This window comes from Ursus maritimus, unplaced genomic scaffold, assembly GCF_017311325.1.
Source record: "Ursus maritimus isolate PB19 unplaced genomic scaffold, ASM1731132v1 scaffold_15, whole genome shotgun sequence".
In the NCBI taxonomy this organism is placed as follows: Eukaryota; Metazoa; Chordata; class Mammalia; order Carnivora; family Ursidae; genus Ursus; species Ursus maritimus.
The window spans coordinates 49690334-49712986 of record NW_024423897.1 but is presented as its reverse complement, the minus strand read 5'-3'; the positions used below and the strand labels follow the sequence as shown (position 1 = coordinate 49712986).

The 22653-nt window shown below is 41.1% G+C and overlaps 1 pseudogene; it reads left to right on the top strand.

The window, feature by feature from the left end:
• Positions 1–1044: 1044 nt before the first annotated feature.
• LOC103662223 lies at positions 1045–21424 on the top strand (annotated as a pseudogene).
• Positions 21425–22653: the final 1229 nt, after the last annotated feature.

Sequence of the window (22653 nt, the reverse complement as noted above, 5' to 3'; positions counted from 1 at the left end):
TGATCTGTAGCTCTCAGAAAAGTTTGAATTATGCCTGTATATTTTACTAAAGAAGACAAAGAAGTGTGGAATAAATGAAGGGTTTAAAAGTTAAAGTTTTGATGAAAGGGTTAAATTCATCATTGATTCCTGGAGATGTTGGAAAAGTGATGTGGAAATTATACCTTACCATAGAGATAAAAGGATTGGAAGTTAAATTTCAAAGAAAAAAAATCATGGCCTTGAAATTATTATCAATGCAGTGGGGGCAATTTGTGAGACAAACATTATAGAATGAAAGGAACAATAATGAAGATGTCCTAAAACACACACACACACTCATAAACATACATGCTCTAACGCACACACTTACACATACTCATACACACCCACACACATACACACTGTACTCACTTACACACACACACTCATAAACATGCATGCTCTTACACACACACACACACACTCATACACACCCACACACATACACACTGTACTCACTTATACACCCCCCCCCCACATACTCTCATACACATTCACACACACACATTTCTTCTTTTTCCCTCCCCTTCCTTTTTACAGAAAGGGCTGTATTTGTTACTCTTCCTGTTTCAGGATTTCTAAGTATGAAATCTACCCACAAGGTGGAAGAACTAGTAGGAGAAAACTCAATTTGTGTCATGTAACGAAAATTAGCAGAATGTAGGTTCTGAGAAACCTATTTTATCTGATACACCTCACCATGTGACTCATGCCATCCTCCCTCCCTTCCCCCACTTCAAGTCAGCTTAAACCTTTCCAGGGCTTTCTGTGCTCATGTGTTATTGACAAGCAGACCCTCCACCCCCACGGGGCAGTGCATGCGTCTGCGGTGAGCGGCCACGGTAGCAAGGGGAAGTCAGTGAGTAAGAGTCTGTCGTTGCACAATCCCACCTAGCAGAATGACTGTCCCCCTACCTGTTTACTAACTAAAGGGGCACCACCAAATCCTCCTTACAGCAGGAAGTCCAGGATCTGGAGTTCAACCTCCTCTCATCTCTGGTCCCGTTAGACGGAGAGATTGCTGAGTCCCTGGGGATGGTTTTGAAGGAGCAAGAAAAACTGCAGAGAGTCGAGGCCATTGTGGTGGGGCTGGATGGAGATCACCTAGGAGGCCCCTGGAGTACACACCTCGCTTCTTCCACTTTTAAAATAGAGGCTCATAAAGCACATGCCTGGGATACCCAAACATTGAAGGAACAGGTAAACATTTAGACAGTGGACAGATAAAAACTCGAGAATTAGAATTCCTTGAGCTTGGAGGGAGCTCTGTGTTTGGCTCTCTGACATTTTGTTTATTTGTGTGTGCGAGGGTTTTACAAGTGAATCCCAGTGTGAAAGATAATAGGCCATCCATGTGGCATGAGCTGCCGACTGTGGGCATTTTGTGGGCTAATAGATTCTTTCAGCTGCAAGTGTTCTGTGGGAATTCCTTTGCAAATTTTGAAACAAATTGTGGAAGCAGCCAAGGGAAGTTTCTCTCTCTCTCTCTCTCTCTCTTTTCCCCCAAAGAATTAAAGTGAGCCAAATTTAGAGCTCATTTTGAAAGCACTTTCTCACGTTGTCTTAGGGATTGAGAGTGAAGGAAATTGAGTATCAGCGGTGCTGGATCTTTGGATGTAGGTGAGAGCAGAAGCCAAGCCCTGGGTTATTTTAATTGAGCAAGACAGAGAAGCAGATCTAGAAATTTCAGGTCATAAAGGGCCCATGGGGTCATTTGTTGTAAGGTTCCTTCCATTGTTCTGGAGGAATCGGAGACCCTTGGTGCCAATAATCCCCGTTTCTTGAATCAGAGTCGTCTGCTGCAGGTGTTGGGGGCCTTGGGGTGGAGGAGGATGAGGCCATGAGGGCTCAGGCTACAGTACCAGTGGGGAGATTTTGGAGGAGCAAGGGCAGGTAAGCAGTCAGAAATGCCTTTTGAGGAGCTAACGTCATAGTCAGGGAGGTGTGGATAGATTCTTCCCAGGCCACTTCGGGACCAATCTCCTATTCCACTTTCTGAGTCAGAAGTAAGAGAAATGTATTATTTCCTAGGGTGGCTAAGGTGGGTGCTCACCTTAGCAGACCTGCCCTGGTTTTATCATTACTCACCAGACCACCCAAGGACCTGCCAGAATTGTTGGAAAAGACCCAAAAGGTCATCCTATGCTACTAGTTTTTCCACTCTTCGTCTCAGAGCTCTGGGGTGTGCCTGGAGGAAGAAGGGGAAAGCCGAATCTTCATCTTGCCTTTACCAAAGCTGTTATGTTTTAGATTTTCTATATTAGAATTCTCAGTAAGATCTCCTTTGGGAAAAAGAAGAGCATTCTGTCCACTAACAAAATGTTTGAAATATTACTCATCTAATCTCTTCTCATTTTACAAATGAGGAAACTGAGACCCAGAAGGTTAATTGACTAACCTGGGATTCCACAGTTAATAGCCCAGATTGAATTACCACTCTAATCTTTGACCACTGGAGTACTAGTGGTGGTTATAAAGGGGAACCCGGATTCAGAGAGGATGCCACATGTTGCAGGTACTACCTAAAATTCTCTTTTAAAGTACTAATGCTCACATGGCAGGAATCACCCGTATTTGTGTGTAATATCTATTTAATAAGTGTCATTACACGTGGGTTGATGATATTGATAAATTCTTTTCTTCTTATATTATTATCATAACATTCTGAAGACCTGTTTTGCTTCTTGTGTGGAAATGAAACGAAGATGAAATTTCTTGTTTTAAATAATTTGATTGATAGCTAAAATTTTAACCAAGCGGCGAGTCTCTTGACAGTTTGCAGAACCCCCTTTGAAACAGAAGTAATTATGTTTGTTGACTTTTGAAGTTTATAGGAATGTTTACTGTCTTTCATTTTCCCTTCTGCCTTGCGGTTTGAAAGCTTAGCCTTATTTGATCAACTTTATTCAACTTTTAATGTTGCCTGTCACCACTGTGCAGTAACAACACAGCATTTTATCTTCAGTAAGAGAATATAATGTAATCTCCATCCAGAGGAGGACAATACCCACAGGTATTGGTAGACCAATATAAAGCATTGTAGGAAAAATGAGCTAGTGCTATTTTCCACTTTCTCTAGCGTCAGTTCTCAAATTTTATGGAAAGCATCCTCAAATCTTGAATTAGCGACTGTCTTCTTAACATTCTCTTAGGTGTTGCAATTACATATGGGAGCAAATTGAGTTCCCTGCCTTAGGAACGGTATGCTAGAGTTATACAGAGATGTTCTGGGAACCAGGAAGGAGAGCAAATAAACTAGGCTGGGCAGGTGGGGCACAGAAAGGCTCTTCACAGGAATACTTCAAGATCACTTTTGGGGAAATGAGCAGGAGTAAATGAAAGGAGAAAAAGCAGGGCAGAAGGTACACCACCTAAGAAGCTTAAAGCCACATCAGAAACACAAGACTTCGGTGATGTCTGCAAAGATGAAAGCCAATTTGTGTGTGGTAAGAAGGACGAAAGACAAGCAGGTGATAACGGATTGCAGAGGGCTCTATGAGCCAAGATGAGAGCTGAAACTAGGTTTTAAAATCTAGAGCAAAATAATGAAGAAGTTTAAGCCTAGAGCTGGAAAGAGAAGGCAAATTAAAGTTAAAGATTTGGGAGTAAAGACAAAGCCCTATGGTTGCCATGAAATGGGGTGGCCAATTTGGGTTTAGGGAATAAAGTCTTTGCAGTGAAAGAGATCAAGAGTATTAAGTGAGCAAGACAGGTATACGATCAATCATCTATCATAAGACATGGATGTCATACACAGTGTTTTCGGGAATAAGGTAGGAAAGAAAAACCGGAGCTAGAAATCCAAATTCTCAACAAATAGCAGAGGGAGGCAGAAGAGCTCGATAAAGCTCAACCATTTTTATTTCCAGGTGGGAGAGGTGTGGTTTGGAGGAGAAATGGGAAGGAGCCAGGAGACTCTCTTTCTCCTAAATTCTGTGTACATGGAGGTGGGGTGGGAGGCCCAGTTGTCTCCTCTTGAGAGAGAGGGTTAAGTTACGTCACAGTTTAAGGGAAGAGACTCTGAAGTTCCCCTGTAATGATTCTGAAAGTATCAGGTGAGTAGTTGCTCAGTAAGTGGTTACTAAATGTTGCATAAAGAGTTATGACTGTTCTCTGGAGAAACAGACCCTGATGACCCCACATCTTTCCGCACTTTCCCTGAACTACTGAGATATTTGCAATGGTCCTTTACATGCTTATATCTCTATTCCTAGCAGTGAAAGTTTATTTCCATCAGTTTGCCTTCAAGTAAACTATAAGTTGGATTTCATGATTTCATGGATATTTCCACACTTAACAGTATTTACTGAGCACTTTGTTACATGCAGGGGGTACAAAAGGGAACAAATTAGAAACTTTTCCCTCTTCTCATGGAGCTAATGTTTCAGTAGGTATTACGGGAGCATTAGTAAGATTTTTTTAATGCTTAACATATATTTTTCCTTTAAAAAGCAACAAAAAATGAGTCACTCTTTATAGCAACATTATAGTATGTTATCTTAAAAGATGAATGTGGAGTGCAAGCTGTAAATAAATCAATATCTATGTGTGATCATTAATCCTTAACCACTGTCCACCATTGCTTAATCTAACCTGTGTTTACTTTCTGTTCTTGAATCTTAGAATGTGTTAGATATTTTAGAAGCATTGTCATTGATCCTTAAGCAATATGGCATTCATCGTCCCTGAATTACTTTGTTTAGTTGTGGAGTTTTCTTTTCATATATTTCTTTAATATTTAATACAACTAATGATTTGTCCTTACCCATTTTCCTGTTTTCTCTTTTTGGGTCTCATATTTCTTTACAGACCATCTTTAGTCACTACTTAGGCTAATTTCTGTATACCTCTATGACTCCTGGCAGAAGTGTACAATTTTTCTCTTTTGTAAGAAGAAGAGAATTTTACTCATTCCAAGGAGAAATTGAGCTTATTAGCTATTTACCTTTTTGATAATTTGTATTAATTTCCTTCATAGCAACAAACAGTCTGAGTTGGAATGAGACAAAAGATTGGGTTATATCCTAAATTGCTTTTGTAAAGGGTTATACATTTTCTCTAAGAAATTTGAAGAGTAACAATGGAAACATTTAACGAGTCTTAAAAATAAATCTAAAAATGGCTTTAATTGCAGGTATAGTAAAACTCCAGTGATTGTTACAAATTCTGTGAAGACCTACATGACTAAAATTGTGATGATTACATTTATAGTTTTATTATTTTTAAGCACAGGTACAAAGTCTAAGGAACACTTGAGAGTCATTTTTTTATCAGCAAATTAATTTTTAAAGTAATCTTAAAATACCTCATTCTTTTTGTTTCCTTGAGAAGGGTAGAAAGCTCCCTTTGATCATATCTACTTTGTTTCAGTGAGTTGCAGAAAGGGCACAAGGATCCCAATTATTTTATATGACTGTATGAATACATGTATAGATAGATCATAAATTAACATAATTATATAAATTAACACAATTACATTACATTTATGGCAAGATATATCCTTGATGAGCACTGTTACTTGAGTATCAAGCAATTGAATCATTCACTCTCCTTTGAAAAGTTCTTGAGGATTGAAAAATGATTACCCTTGCTGTAAAGGTAACCATGTGAGAGAGTAATGTGTTCTGTCCAATGAGATATTCGAATTCCACTTGGTAGCCTTGAGGAAAGATTTTTGTTTCCCATGAAAGGGTCATGTGCCAGAGAAGAGTTCCCTGTCCCTTCTGTCTTCCTGCCCTGAACGTGGTTATGTGAGAAAATGATAGTTGGACCTGTGGTAGCCATCTTTACTGGGGTCGGAGACAAAAAGCCCAAGAACAAAGGGCCATCTTATTTAGGAGGATGGAAGATAGAGAAAAGATCAAAAGGATAGAAGGAAGGAAAGGAAAAAGAAATGAATCTACATCTCTGAGGACATCACTTTGTTACCTTGCCAAACCTGGAAGAGCTCGCTTTTGGTTTCCTCATCTGTGAGGTAATTGCTCAAGCTCCTATTGGCAGTTGAATTCTAACTGATACAGCATAACATTTTCCTGACTCACTCCCAACCTCACATTTGATTAGTAAGTAATAGCAGATATTTAAACCCAGGTTTTTAGATTCAAAGCCCAGTGTTTTTCTGGCTTTTCTGTCTTCCCACATGGTTATAATTTGGGAAATAAATACACATAGTATGAAGTAATAACATATGTTACCCATTATGAAGACTTGCCTACTCTAATTTAAAGCCCTATTTCTCTCATAATTCTCTGGACTACCCTGCTCATGGCTTGTCTAACAAGTTCTGGGAACGAATTTCCCTGTATTACCCTCTGTTTCTCTTGTCATTGTATGTTTGTTTACCTCATTATGACTTCAGGCAAGTTACTGATCATCAAATGATATTTCCTGACCTTTATAAGAGGATAATTTATATTAACCTTTTGCAGATTCTGCAATCTTGTTGAGTGGGAAGGAGCTCATGGAGTGGGGCTCAATTTATTACCAACATTCTAATTTTTTCCCAACATTCTAATTTTTGCTTACTAGTGGTTGTTATACAGTTGTTTACATCTTTCTGTGCATGGTAAACATTTAATAATGACTACTAATAAGAAAACGGATCAGTTTGTAAAGTTTGTTAAATTGTACAGTTGATGGAAATTTGGCATGTGAACATTCACATGGGAGAGAAGATGGATATTAAGGAAGGTCATGATTGTCTGCCAACGTTGTCTGTGTCCCATTAGCTGACTTTGGTTCTTTAAGAAAAAAGCATTTAACATAAAAGTAAAGTACACATGAAAAACCGTGGTGGAACCATGGCTTATTTTTGTAGTATATGCGATATATAGAGAAATTACATATTGAATAAAAGCCCATAATGACACGTGACATTTTCACCTGCCTTTGTCTGTAAAGAAATGTGTGTGCTTAACATTTTTATTCAATTTTTAGTGGTGAGAGCAGGTCCATCATTTTCTTTAGTTGCTTTATCTCTTTCCAGAGATCAGGGTTTAAAGATCTATATGTAGATATTCGGTATGTAGATGACTGAAATCTAATCATAGCATTAGTTATGTACTCAGAGAAACCATAGAGCTTCTCCAGTAGGAGCATATAGCTAAAACTGGGAACTATGATTAGTCCCTTAAGAATGTGGCGTTAGGACAAATGAGAAGGCCCTCTGAATACACTATAGAACTGGGTTATAAGGGAGCAGAGTAGAGATTTGCATAGATCCTCATTAAGGGCAAAATGACTCCTAAGCTAGTTTAGACTCAATTCTCTGAGTTAACTAACTGTACCAATATATTTAAAGAAAATGTGTCCAATGTGTGGCTTGAGAAGCCATAAAAGCAGAAAAAGGAGAGATCCAGAGATCTTCGTGTGGTCCAACCAAGACTTGTCTGAAAGAGATGATGTTCTGAACCAGTGTATTTCCAAAGGCAGGCACATCGTTGTTGTTTTATTCTTTCTCTCTAACATGTATTGGCTGTTTCAGCATCAGGTGCTGCTCACCTTTATGTATTCTGTCATTTAGTCCTCGTAAAAACTCAAGGATGTGGGCGCTACTATTATCCTTATTTTATACATGAGGATATTAAGGCTGAAGGAGGTCAAACAGTTTAGGTTCATACAGCTGCTAAGTGGCAGTGTTAGGATTTGAACTTCGTCTAGAGAACCTGTGTATGTGACCATAATTTGGCGAATTTATGAGGACAAAAGGGAATTCTCTTCTCAGTTCTGCAAAGAGCACTATGAGGATTAGGACTTTGTGACTTGTCCCACAGTATGTGTGAGAATTAAAGCAACAATTCAAGGTCTCTTGAATCTTGGTTGGATGTATTCCAGCAGAGCAAGATGCTTCTTCTCCATGAGGAAATCATTAAAGAACAGACCAGTGAAGACCAGACCGCTTCAGCACTGGGGCCCCGCTTTGGAAGGAAGTAAATATGCCTAGATATAGAGAAATGTATGTGTGTGTATATATACGTACAGCGTCAACCCTCATTATTTGTGGAATTTGCCTACTTGCTAAAATTTATTTGTAATCTCCAAATCAATACTCATGGCATTGTTGTGGCCATTTGCAGACACGCAGAGAGTAGCGAACTTCGAGTCACCTGATCCCCATGTTCCCAGGGAGCTGACCAATGGTGACCCTCTGCCTTCTTTCAGCTTTCATAATGTAAACAAGTATCCTTTTCTCAACATACCTAATGCCACATTTTTCACATTTCTGTGCTTTTGGTTGGTAATTTTGCCATTTGGAACGGTCCCCAAAGGCAGGGTTAACGTCCTTCCTAAGTGCAAGGAGGTTGCAATGTGCCTTATGGAGAAAATACCCATGTTAGATAGACTTTGTTCAGTCATGAGTTGCAGTGCTGTTGGCTGTGAGTTTAATGTTAATGAATCAACAGCATAGATTAAACAAGGTATCTTTAAACAGAAACCAGGTTATGTATTGATCAGTTGATGAAAATGTTGTGACCAGATGCTTGCAGAAACCTAATCCTCTATTTCCTCCGGGAGCAGAGCTTCAGTATTTGCTGATTAATGTTTGCGGTGACTTTATAGAATATGAGGACTATGAATCATGAGAATCGATTGTGTGTGTGTATACAGTGAAATAGATATATAGATAGATAGATGTGTGTATCAAGATAGGTACACACAGATATCAATGTATATCTACCTACACAGATATAAATGTATAAAGATGAGAAGCTGTCACTATAATAAACCCTCAATTAACATGCCAGCTCTCATTACCTGGTATCTGACTAGAATTGCTCTCCAACCACAATCACTCCTGGGTAAGATGATGATCAGCTTTCTGGCTCTAAGTAGCACTTCTCCATAGTGGAAGGCACAGTAACAAACAAAGAAAAATCCTATTCCCACGGAACTTACATTATGATAGAATTTAAAAGACCTCTGTTTGCCACTGTATGTACGACATCTAACTTATGGAACCTCGTACCCAGAAAGGACTTAACAGTTTTCCGACTACCTAAACATCTTAAGGAAAAAGTAGAGATTTGATGAAGAAAGAGCAAAGTTTAAAGTTCAATAGCTATATCAGACTAAAATAGACAAGTAAGCAAGTGAGCATGGGGTAGGGGATTTTGTAATGACTCATTCTTGTTCTGAAACTTAGTATTCTCTGAACAGGTGTCTTGAGCTCTACATAAACAATGAGAATCCTATCGAATGTAGGAACATGAACACATGTTCTAGCTTTCAGGTCAACGATTGTGATATTCCTATTTCTTTTCTAGGTTAAGGAAGCAGATCCGTTCTGATGCAGTGCCAACAGAATACATGATCTGATTGTCCCAGTTATCCTGTGCCAAAAAAAGCAGGAACGGGCTTTCCAGTGTTCATTATGGAGTATTGAACGTTTTAGTGTTAGAGTGCCGTAGAAACAAGCCACCCTTCAAAGCTTTCTAGGTAATTTGAATCTGGTTGCTGAGCTTGGAAAAAATCCCGAAGTCAAGTTTAGAGGGTCAAAGTACGTGGAACACATAGATACTCTAGGCTATTTCAAAAATGCAACCCTCAAGCCAATATGAGCCCTATGCAGAGCAATGCGGACCGGAATAATACAAGGGTAGATTTTAACTGAAAAGAGAAGGGAAGGGACAGTGTCATAAGTCCAGTTTGCCTCAATGAAAAATATGCGTAGTTAGGGGAAATTCTATGAGGTGAGGTCATTTCTTGTCATTTAAGTGAGACCTGGAATGATCCACTGGAGATCAAAGCCCATACGTCATTGTGCTAAAATAACTCTAGTTCTGGAATTCCTCTGGGCAGTCTATCTGGATGGTCAGACCACACCACCTAGATATCTGGGGTCTGGGTGAAAGATTTGGAAGAAAGAATCAGGACCCTGCTGCAGATTATAAGGGGCTGAGAGGTATGAGAGAAAGCCTGTTCAAATGAAATCGGATCTCATATAAAAACTGACTCAACTATTTCTAAAGCCCCCTTTATCCCTAAAATACAATAATTGTGTGAAAGAAATACGATAGTCTTATTTCATAACAAGAGTCATTTTCGCAGCCACAAAATTAAAAAGTACTACCAGTAGCTTACACCATATACTGTTCATGCTATTCCTCCTTGAGCGGCAGAACTGCTCACTTTCATGTGGGAAAGCTTTATTCTAGAGCTAACCAAATAACAAGGTAGGAGATGCGTGTGTGTGGTGTCATGAGGGACGCTGGTCCGCGATCTCTTCAAGCAAATTGGCTGTAGGAAGGAGGTGGGTGAGCCGGGCTGGCACCAGTTCATTCCCACAGAAGGTAGGTGGCCGTTAGTGGGTAAGCTTTGCTCCAGGGCTCACTGTCAGCCTGGACAAGGTGTTCTCAGAGCTCGCTGCAGGCTGAGGCTCCTCCCACCAAATCCCACATCTTTCTCAGTTGGGAGAACTGCAGCTCAGCAGGAAGACTCCCCCAAATATCCCCGATCCCTCTCCCCTTCTCTTTATCCTTCCACGGTCTCTCCCCCTCCCCCCACCAGAATCTCTCCAACGGATGATGCCCTCTTTGCGTCTGCTTCTTGGAGATCATGGACGGAGACACGTGCAAGAAAGGATTTCTTAGTCAATAAAGACACAGAGAGAGGTAGGGAACAATGCATGTATTTGTCACTGGTCACCAGGTGCCCTTTTGGACCGAGGGCCTGGTGGAGCTGGTAGAATGAAGTCTAGTAAGAGGTGACACAGATTGGCCTCCTTTCTTGGACAGTGCCCAGCAGAGGCAGATGACCCACCTCCTGTGGACCGGGGGTCAAGGATCCTGGCTTCCTCCCGGAACATGAGCTGATGTGGGGTGGGAAGAAATAGACTGAGATTCACATAGACACCCTACAGCCAGCCCTACATTTCTCACTGAGAGCGAGGAGAGAAGACAGCTTCGTGGAGAAAGGCCAAGGTTGTAGGCCCAGGGGCATGCTTATTTCCTTCATGATTTTCCTGTTCAGGATTCCGAGTGTACTTCTGGGACGTTTCCTCTCTCGCAGGGCTGCCCTAAGCGTTCATTTGTCCAGCAGCCCCTGGATGGAAGTGATGGGGAATTTGCCTGGGTTCACACCTCTCGTGTGGGCAGATCAGAGCCTCAGGCAGTTCCCCTTGGCTTTGCAGCTGGACAAGATCCAATTTTGAAAAGTGAAAGGAGCAGAGAGAGATCATGGATATTACCAAAATATAAGGCACGGCGACATTAGCAGGTTGACAACCTGTCTCCTGGAAGTCTAGAAAATAATAATAAAATCATACAGGCTTTTCTGCCCTAGGAACTGGAGGCATAGTCAGGGGGAAGTCTTCCTTCCTTGCCCCCATTGCAGCCCACTTTTGACTTAGCAAGGAAAGAGCTGGTTACCTAGGTGGTTCAAATTGAGGTTCTGCAGAGGCAAACATTCATGAGTTACCTGTCGTCAGGGATGGGAAATACTTGAATAATTCAGGAAGGAACATCTAAAATGGAGTTCAGAGCTCTGGTTGTTACACACACCTGCTGTGTTACTCTGAGCAAGGCAGCAAAACTCTCTTACCCTCGGTGTCCTCTGTGATGCAGTGTGAGGTTGTCCCTGCCGTTTCCAGAACACCATATTGTCTAAATAAAAAAAATGGGCACACAGAATATGACAATACAAAAGCGTATCTGAAATCAGGGTTGTCTTCAATAGTCTGGCTAGGCATTTTTGCAACAACTCTTTCAAAAGAAAACTGTGTTGGGGGCGCCTGGGTGGCACAGTTGTTAAGTGTCTGCCTTCGGCTCAGGGCGTGGTCCCGGCGTTCTGGGATCGAGCCCCACATCAGGCTCCTCCACTAGGAGCCTGCTTCTTCCTCTCCCACTCCCCCTGCTTGTGTTTCCTCTCTCGCTGGCTGTCTCTGTCAAATAAATAAATAAAATCTTTAAAAAAACAAAACAAAACAAAAGAAAACTGTGTTCATAAATATTTCCTTTGAAAACAATTGCTTATGTTGAAGACTTGAGAGAGCACCTTTTGTAGACATACAAGCTCATTATTCTCTGCTTAATTCATTGTTTGGTTACTAGGCTTGTTTATCTTAAAGCATGTAACTGAAGTCAAACTTTACACAGAAGCTGGATCACCTATAAAAGAAATAAGTTATGGTAATATGCCTCGTAATTTTTCCAGGATTATGGTAAACATATTCTTTTTTTTATTTCCTCGAAACATCAGCTACGAAACAGAATATCAGATGCATTTTTTAGTTAAAAAGTTAGAGAAAAAATAGTATGTGTCAATATTTCATATTTACTTCCTTCCTGAACTCTAAAAACAAACTTTATTTAAAGAAAAATAGGGCATATGATGGACAAGCAAGGAAGGGCAATTACCTGGGAGTCCAGAGCAAAGAGAGCAAATTCATTGCTCAAGTTAAGGGAGTGTGACTATCTGACAGCCATATGCAGTTCTCATAAAATACCCTTTTCTCTGTATTCGTTGCCTCAAGGATTGAAAGGGAGGACTAAAATTTTCTGCTTTTAATCTCTTTGCCAACCATCGGTTGCTAGTGAAAAAAAAAAAAAAGGAAAACAACAGAATCACTTAAGGTTGGCCTTCACATTACCCCATGACTGTCTCCACAATTTGTACTGAAGCCAGACAGATGGACAGCCAGCTGCAGTCACACAGGACCAGGGTCCCGAGGGATCTGTGTGAGAAGCTGCCAGCACTGCAGGGCCCCAAAGCCAGCTCCTTCTACTTCTGAACACCTTCAGTGTGGCTCTCTCTGGGCCAGCATCTCTTGTACCCACCAGCGAGGACCTGACTGTTTTGTCTCAAACCAGGAACGTTAACAGACCCTGACTCTCTACAGCCAGCTGGGAACTTGCTCGCATTGTTTACTTCTAACACGTGCCCTGTGGGGCAGCCCCTCTGTGAAGAGGCTGCGTCAGCAGTGGAGAGGGGAAGGTATGGCCAGAGATGCTTCCCTAACCTCAAGGGAGGTGATGTCCTTTACTAAAAGGGTTTGGGAAACTGTAGCGTCCTTTCTGGAGGAATACACGTGCAAGTGAATAAAGAAGACCACCTTGACAAACAGGTACCAGCAACAGGTACCTTGTCTTTACAGCTCAAGACAGTTTCTTATTCCCATTTTATAAGTTAAGTGAACACAGAACTATCGTAATTGCTTTTTCCACTGGTTCTCAAAGTGTGGCCCTTGGACCAGCAGCAGCAGCATCACCGGGAAGCTTATTAGACATACAGATTCTCCAGCTGTACTCAAGACCAACTGAATGGGAGACTGGAGGTGGGGCCAGAAATCTGTATTTAGCAAGACCTCATGTGAATTTGCTACATGCTCAAGTGTGAGGACTGCTTTTTTCTGCCTTTTGTTCATGTTTCTATAATAGTACTGGCATTTTCAAATTCGTGTTGTCAAAATTCATGTTTTCAAATTCATATCTACAAATTATTCCCTCCTACAAGTGGTTCATGGGGCCCTGTGTTATATCTCTTATGTCATGGGCTTTAAAAACTTCAAAAAGTAGGCCTCTTTGGTCCTGGATCCTGCATCTCTGGCTTAGAGAGCGCACAAGTAGGGGGAGCAGGAGAGGGAGAAGCAGGCTCCCTGCTGAGCAGGGAGCCCAATGTGGGGCTCGATCCCAGGACCCTGAGATCATGACCTGAGCTGGAGGCAGACGCTTCACCCACTGAGCCACCCAGGCACCCCTTCCTTCAGTTTCTTAAGACCATTGAACCTGATGGAATCTCAAGATATTTAAAAGTATATTTTCTATTAAATTATAAGATCTTTTAAATCTAGAAGTGATTCTTCATTCTTTTTATAATATTGAAACTTCACAGAATTTATGGCTATTCGAAATGATATTCAGTTGAATTTTGAACCTCTCGCTTGTTTTTGTCTGACTTGCTGGGTCTCTACTCTGGGTCAGGCATGACTCAATTTAAATAGAAGCAAGACACTTTTCATTTGCACCTGCTATTCAAGATAGAGCTCTCACTAGGAAGAATATTCAGTTAGAGGTACTTTTTAAGCGTCTTATTTTTTTTCTGGTAAGAAAGATCCCTGCTTATTATTTATGCAGCCATTCCAGCGACACATACACATTCACAAGCATTCATGCACAACCGAACACTTTTAAATTCACATGCTTCAGGGGCCTACTTTCCATTTTGTCTTCCCATAAAGCCTGACTTTGGGTTGGAGTAGAAAGACAGGGGTTGAAACTTCTTTTATTCCTTTGGGGATTTTCTTGGAGAAGTAGGTCAATATGAAGGACTGCAAATAAGAAAAAGGAAATTCTTAACATTCGCAATAGGTTGTATTGGTAAAGGTTTCTAAATTGGAGAACGTTTGAAAACTTATAGAGCTTGAAAAGAAAATGCTAGCTTCCATATCCAGATAATCTTTCATTCAACGTTCATTCATCAGATATTTACTGAGTCCCTACTCTGGGTCAGGCATGGCTCCAGGTGATTTGAAATATATGAGTGAACCAAATGAATGAAGACAATAATACATTAGTAATTTATATAGTATTTCAGAAGTGACTAAATGTTATGGAAAAAGGGAACAGAGTAGGATAGTGGAGGAGAGAAGAAAGCAGTGGTTATGATTTTGAATAGGGTGGCCTGGGAAGACCTCACTGAAACCAGGTAATTTGAGAAAAGTGTTGAAGGAGGTGAGGGATTTATCTCTGCAGATAAAATGGAGAGGAGGCTTCCAGATAGACGGTGAAGCTAGAGCAGAGGTGTGGTCGAGGGCATCCATTGTGCTGGATCATAAGGATGAAGGGAGAATGCTAACTGGGGACAACTCAAGTAGGTCATGGTGGCCATTTACAAGGGCTTTGGCTTTTCCTTGGAGGGGACTAAGGAGCTATTGCAGGGTACTGGACAGAGGAGTAACATGATCTGACATGTTTTCAAAGGATCGTGTGTTGTGACTACACTTTGGGGGGCACTACATCAGGTCCATAAAGAGTCTGTATTCCAGGTGAGAGATAATGGCCTGGTGATGTTTGCAGCAATGGATGTGGTGAGCAGTGGTTAGGTACTAGATGGTCTTTGAAGGTAGGTTCTGGAGCATTTTTGATAAATTAGATGTGGAATATGGTGTATTTTATTTATATAAGAAATTTAGTTTGTTGGATTGTTTTTCAACTCTATTGAAGATATTTCTAGAATTGACACAGCATGTTCATCCTTTCTAATAAATTCACTTTCAGTGTGTATTATTAATTTGTTAGGACTGTTACCACAAACAGAGTGGCTTAAAAAACAGAAATTAATTTTCCCACATTTCTAGATGCTAGAAGCCTGAGATTAGGGTGTTGGCGGGGCAGTTTCTTCAGAGGCCTTTCTCCTTCCCTCCTTCTCTCTGTTTCACAAGGTCTTTCCTCCATGCATGTCTGTGTACTAATCTCCTCTTTTAAGGATCCTAGTTGGATTCGATTAGGACCCACCCATATGACCCCATTTCAAAAAAAAAAAAATTATTTATTTGAGAGAGAGAGAGAGTGCAAACATGCAGTGGGAGGAGGGGCAGGGGCAGAGGGAGAGAGAGAGAATCCCAAGCAGACTCCCAGCTGAGTGTGGAGCCCGGTATGGGGTTTGATCCAAATATCCCAGGATCATGACCTGAGCCAAATCTAAGAGTCAGACACTCAACTGACTGAGCCACTCAGATGTCCCCACTTACCTTTTTAAAGGCCCTTTGTCTAAATACAGTCACATTCTGAGGTACTAGGCATTAGGACTTCAACACTATGACTTTGGGGGAACATAATTCAGCCCCTAACAGTGTGTGTTGTACATTTCACTCACTCACATATTGTCATTTTCGTCATGGTTGTGTACAGCGCACAACCTTTGTGATATGCAACCCGGAAGGACATCCGAAGACCCCGACAAAACCGATTCCTATTTCACAGTGAGACCGTTTAAAATAAACAGGAGCTCACTCTTAGCGGTCCTTGGAAGCATCTCCGTCTTCGATTGTCATGACTCAATTTAAATAGAAGCAAGACACTTTTCATTTGCACCTGCTATTCAAGATAGAGCTCTCACTAGGAAGAATATTCAGTTAGAGGTAATTTTTAAGCGTCTTATTTTTTTTCTGGTAAGAAAGATCCCCGCTTATTATTTTAAAAGACTCAGTTGTTACAGAAATACATATGCTGGAAGGGGAGAATCTCCTGTAATCTTGCCCAATAGTTTGTTCCAGGACTTAGATGCCACAGGGATGAGGCAGCCACTGGAGTGTTCTACCTGCCGACGCGTTCAGAAGTCCCTGAGGTTCAATCCTGGGGCTACTGCTGGGATTGTTCTGACGACCCACAGACTGTGATCAGTTTGGACTTGGGCCATGATTTGTTGGGCAAGTTGATGATTTCTGAGTGCCCAGCATCGGCGCCCCCTCTCCACCTCGGCTGGGGTTGGGGGGCACGGGAGCCTCCGAGAGGTTCTATTCCGTGGGGGTGGGGGAGGGCAGCGCAGTGAGGCTTGATTGCTGCTGGCTCTCCTCCGGCCCCACAGCCCCCCTCCTCCTGACAGGGAGAATTTGATGCCCTTCAAAATATAGAGTATATTGATCTGTTTTCTAGGCAACAGACGCCGAAGCCCTGTCAGCTAATGTGACTTCAGAAGGTTAAATATGGTTTCGGAGTGAATTACCAGCTGCCCACAAATGTTTTATGCGTGGTTTGAAATGCAGATACAGGGAAGGAAGGCGCTCAGGGTGGGTTTTTGGGCGCACATATGCATCTCTCCAGGCGTAAGTTATGTCCTTTGTGTTCTGTCTGGCTCTGTGTCTTCATCAGACAATGTCATCCCCAGAAAGTTAGTAAAAATAGGAGGAAAACAGAGAATGTCAAAGATAGGAAATAGTTCTAATTATTTTCTGAATTATATATGTTTTAATCAGTAAGACTGTCATTCTCCCATTGTACCTCTCTGAGGGAGAGAGAGAGAGAGGGAGGGAGAGAAAGTATGAACCCTTCGGTAGTAGAATGCCGAATTTAAACTTCTTGGGATAAAAACACCAAGAATTTGGCAATATGTTACTAAGTGACAGATTTAGAAAGTTTTTTGTCATTTGATCTGGCTTTTTCCTCCTCTTGCCTTTTATACAGTGTGGGCAGTAAAAACAGCTCTGTTGGTTTTCATCTTGAGTCTGGTTTTGCTCTTTTGTCTTTTATGTGATGGTAAGCTTCGCATTGCTTGAATTTATAGAAAGTACCTCAGGGGGACACTTACAGTCTGTCTTTGGCACAGTTTCTTGATTTTTGTTTAATAAAATTTGTGTGAATATGGACTGATTTATAGGAGATTGGAATTCTGCTAGACATTTCAACCTCAGAAAACCTGGGTTTGAATCTTAAGGGTAATATCTTCTAGCCATGTGAACAATTCTCATGTTCTATCCCCTCTCTCAGCTCACAATTTTTATATGTGGAAAGTATTGGTGATCACATGGCCTGAATTTTCAGTGTTGTTTAGAGTGTTATGTTGGAGAATAATGTGTGAAATAGTGCTTTGCAAACTCAAAAACTCACCAAAGTTTGGTTATTAATATTGAAAATTTTCCACATTTATTTGAATACTACCATTCAGAGAATTTTTTTTTTTTGGGAAAAAGTGTGCAAATTAAGGTTATAGCTCTCCTCCTTAGCAAAAACAACAGGCATAGAAATGATGGGGTGGTCCATTTCTTGGATGTAGACTATTAGCCCTGGAGACAAACTAGAAAGAGAGGGGAAATTTTTCTAAAGAAGCATATGGGTAAGTAGCTACCTAAGAGATATGTCTTTGGTTTTTTAGGCTGTTATAATTGATTTATGTCCATTTTACTGGGTGGGTGAAGTTTGTGTACAGATGTGATATTAGCACATAATTATTAAATTAAAAGTAATTTTTATTATTAAAATAAAATTAATAACTTAAAATCATGAATTATCTAGGTAATTAAAGGTTGGGAGATGGAAAGGTGATGTTGACCCAGCGGTACCATTTTGTAGGATCAGTTTCCATTATGTTTCCCAGAATTAGGTAAGTACAGCACCCCACCCCTCACCAGCCCCACTCTAAAAGTAGCATGGGCTACTTGATTTAGGAAATTTTCTCTTCTGCTGGCTTTCATTGTGGGGTACAAAATGAAAAATGAAGCAGTACATGTGCAGATGGACATACCTAACAGTGTATGATTTGTTACCTGGTACAGGCAGTAGAAAGCTCTGCAGATTTTTCTTTAGGGCACTCTGTCTTTTAAGAAGAAGGGATGGGCACAGTATTCTTTCATGTTCTGTCCAGTTCTAAGGATACTATGGATTCTCAACAATTACTAAATTATCCATGATAGTGTGAATAGGTTCTGCAAGTTACTTACTTCCTGAATGACCATTCAGCTTTTTCTAGATCTAGGTGTTGGAGAGGAAGAACTTACTCTGCCTTTCAAGGTCCTTCTGGCTGAACTAAGCCTCAAATGAACATGAGACAGAGTCCACACAGGGAAATCCATGCAGACATGGAAATTCCAGAGAGAAGGTCTTTGGAAAACAAATATTGCCCTATTATGCAGATAAGTTTCTTAGGTAGAGGAGAGTCTCTGTTAATAGCTCTCTTCTGGGTACAAGCAGGCATTTGGTGGTGGTGGTGGGGAGGTAAAGAGTTTTTCCTGAATCACCTGGGGTTTGATTGCTTTTAATTCAAAATAATGTTTATGCCAAGGTGGCCCATCTTGGGGTGGCCTGCCCTTGGCCCCTGCACAGGGGAATATTGCTTTAAAAATCAGGAAAGTGAAGAAGTATATTTATTTTGTGGATGAATGACATTAATTGCTGATGCTGTAAGTAGAACCAAATCAAGGAGTCATTTTTCCCCCTCTAGATGATGCTAATTTATGTTTTGAAGTGTCTCTGAGTTCAAAAGTGTCTTTGCATACACCTCTTTCTTGTGATAACCGTGCTTCATCATTTGCTAGCCGTGACACTTGCGGAAGGTTGCTTAGTCTCTCTGACTTCACTTTCTTCATCTGCAAAGTAATAGTAGGACTGTCATAAAGTTTCCATAAATTATTACATTTAAACACTCACTAAATGGCAGTTATTATTTGCAGATTTCAGAAAAATTGAAGCAAGGAAATCTGCTCATATACTGAAGCTCTTGTAAAGGCAAAATGGCAACACTGTAGTCAAAGTCTTCTGTTTGGCATCTGTGTTATGGCATTTGGCACAGTTATCATTATGTTACTAGAATTGTCAGGACAACGGATATTGTGTTAGGTGAACCCGGGCTTCACTTTCACTGCATCACAGACTTCGCCGTTATTTAAAGAGGGATGATGAAATGCAACCGTGGAAAATAGTACTCATTTGTAAAAATTAGCCTTGATATTTTACATATGTCTTGAGCAAGGTAAGCAATCCTCCTTAGCCAATTTATTTTCAAAACACAGCCTCTGCTTTTGCTTTTTCATTATATACATATAACATAGATGTATACGTAGATGTATATGTGTATATACACACACATAAAGCACCTGGCAGATGACCATCCTCTGGGGTCTCTACCCGATAGATGGACCATTCCTGATGATGCCCCGCTCCCGCCTAACAGATGCACCTCTTTCTTCTATTTTTGCTTTTCCTCTCTCCCACTGACAGTCTTCTTGTACCACACTCTATTTTCTTTCATTTTTTTCTTCTCTCTGTCGTGTCTGAAGTTTGCCAAAAGAAGTTGTATCATCTGTCGGGTTTTCACTACCAGTGTAGTGATAGACAGAAAGAGATTAGTAAGCCTTTAGGAGAGTATGCTTTACTAAATAAAGGAAAGATAACATTACTTGGCTTTTCTAAATGTTAGGTTCACTGCATATACCTTTTGTTTGAATTAATTGTGGTTTCCAATAATGGCTGAGATTAGAGTTCCATTGAACTTACTTACTTCTGTAAGTCTTCCTGACAGAAGAGTAAGATAGCTAGTGAAGTCTGACCTAGGTGAAGGACTCCAGAAGAAAGTAAGTAGCAGTGGGTTATGTATTCTTGCTCTGGGGTTATCCATTCCTCTCCGCCCTTTAGGAAAATGAGTAGAGATACTTGAATAATTATGACAAAGCAAAGAATGGAATAACTTGCTTTAAAACAATGAAGCCAATAGCAGAAGAATCCATGTGCAGGTTAGCATTTCTAGCCTGTGAGTGAGGAACAGACATCCTGCATTTGGCTGACTTCTCACACTACAAACCAGTGGACTCAGTGCCCAAGGAATACGTTGTCTGTGTACATACAAAAGGGCTGGAGAGAAAAAGAGGCAGTTGCCAAAGAACAGGGAACTAGGGTTCAATCAGTCTCAAAAACAGATTGACTTCCTGTCCAAGCTATGCTTTAATAATGGATAAAAACATTGCAACTCTCTAGACATTTCCAGGGAAACCTTTTGCATGATGATGTTTCTTCTACTTCTTCGCTTGCCGTGATGTTATGTTGTACACTTCATTCTCTAGTTAGATTGGCAGCCTATCCTGTATATGCTATTTCTTCAAGTTGTACACCTGCAAAGCCATATTTCTCCTCTTCTTTCTTCTTTGGTCAAAGGGTATTTATGTTTCAGCTGAAGTCAGAGTCCCTCCTACATTGGCCTCAAGCTTCAGCTGACATTTCTGCCTCTTATAGAACCTAAGATTTCTGTTTCAGACAAATTCTTCAATTGTAATTTGTCAAGTTCTGTGATTCTTGAAAAGAAATGGAAATTGGTCAAGCTATCAGAAAAACTCAGAGTCATCATCGTGATGTTATCTTTTGTGATGCACATTTTAGGACTGGGACATAATGACTACCTCCACCCGACTTCTGGCTTCAAGGCCACCCCTAGAGTGTGCAGGACCCTGGATAAGTCATTTTTTTTTTGGTGGATCCCTTGTTTATATGATCTTTTTCATTTAAAAATACTTTGCTCCTTTTCCAACTGGGACCTGGCAGAATGGCTCCCTCAAAGAAGGGTGGTGAAAAGAAGAAGGGCCGTTCTGCCATCAGCAAGGTAGTGACCAGAGAATACACCATCAACATTCACAAGCGTATCCATGGAGTGGGTTTCAAGAAGCGTGCCCCTCGGGCACTCAAAGAGATCTGGAAATTTGCCACGAAGGAGATGGGAGCTCCAGATGTGCATGACACCAGGCTCAACAAAGCTGTCTGAGCCAAAGGAATAAGGAATGTTCCATACTGTATCTGTGTGCAGTTGTCCAGAAAACGTAACGAGGATGAAGATTTACCAAACGAGCTCTACACACTGGTTACCTATGTACCTGTCACCATTTTCAAAAATCTACAGACAGTTAATGTGAACTAATCACTGATTGTCAAATAAGGCCATAAAACCTCAAAATAACATAAAATAAAATAAAAATGCTTTGCTAAATTCATGAACACATACGAGGCATAGTGATTTATTGTTAAAGATTAAGAATGATATCAGGAAGAGATAGCAGTGTATTTGCTTGTTGTCTGATTGGAGCACCTGAGAGTTCATCGTGGCTAGGTATTGTTCCTTTCAGTTTCAGGGCAGGCATCATCTCTTATTCTTTGTTGTCAAATGTGCTGTTCCCGAGTAATTTCATATCTCCCACTGTGAGAAAAAGGTAACAATGCTGTTATTATTCAAGTCCTATAGCTCGTCAGAACCTGTCTGGGTTGAAACAATACAGCTCTTCTTGACTCTGAAGTGCCGTGATGCCATTTGTTTCATGCTGGTTACATCATTATTCATGATGCTGCACCATCCATCTTGCTGTCTGTGAGTCGCTTCCGATGGCTTTTAACTGGTGCTCCTGCTCTTCTTTGAAGATGACCACAAATGCACACAGTGTGCAGGAAAACACAAACGATAATTTGTTTTATGGGCATGTTAAATTTATCATTGGAATTTTATGGCATAAATATAGAACAACACATTTTCCAACTATGTCTTCTCTTGAACTCTTTAGGCTATAATCACAGCATTCCTAAAATGTGATCTTTTTCACTGTTGATTGCACCCCTGGTTTCTACCCACCATCACCAGTGGGGAGGGGAGGGGGGATTGTAGGTAGAGCAAGAACAGTGATTCTATTCATCCAAGTAATCCCTGACCCTCATTTGACTCAGCTTAATCTGGGAGGGCACAAAATCATCACATCAACTGGAGGCAAGAGAGGAAGTAAATGGAAGGGCCCATTGATGCGTCAGAGCAACAGTGTAGAAAGCCCATGGAGGAGATGGGTGGGGCCACTCCTGAGGACTGTATTACGTGCAGTGCAGTGCAGAGCCTGCAGGGGGAGGAGGTGCCAGGAGTGGGGGAGGGGGATGCACAGGATCAATGACACCTGCTATTTCGGGTGTTGTAGACCAGGGGCGGCACCCCCATGGGAGTGTGATGGGTGACCGAGGATGCAGGAGACCACACATATAGCTCCAACTCAAGGGTCTGCTGTGGGCTGTGGGGAGCCCAGAGTCCTGAACTCTTCCTGTGTCCAAATGAGTGCGAATTGTCAATATCAGAGTGTCAGCACCACTGCAGTAGCCCAGTCTCATGCCACCCCATAGAAACAATCCTGTGCCTGTCAGCAGAACGGACCAACTCGCCAGGCTGCTTTTCTGGAACTGGAGCCCAGCC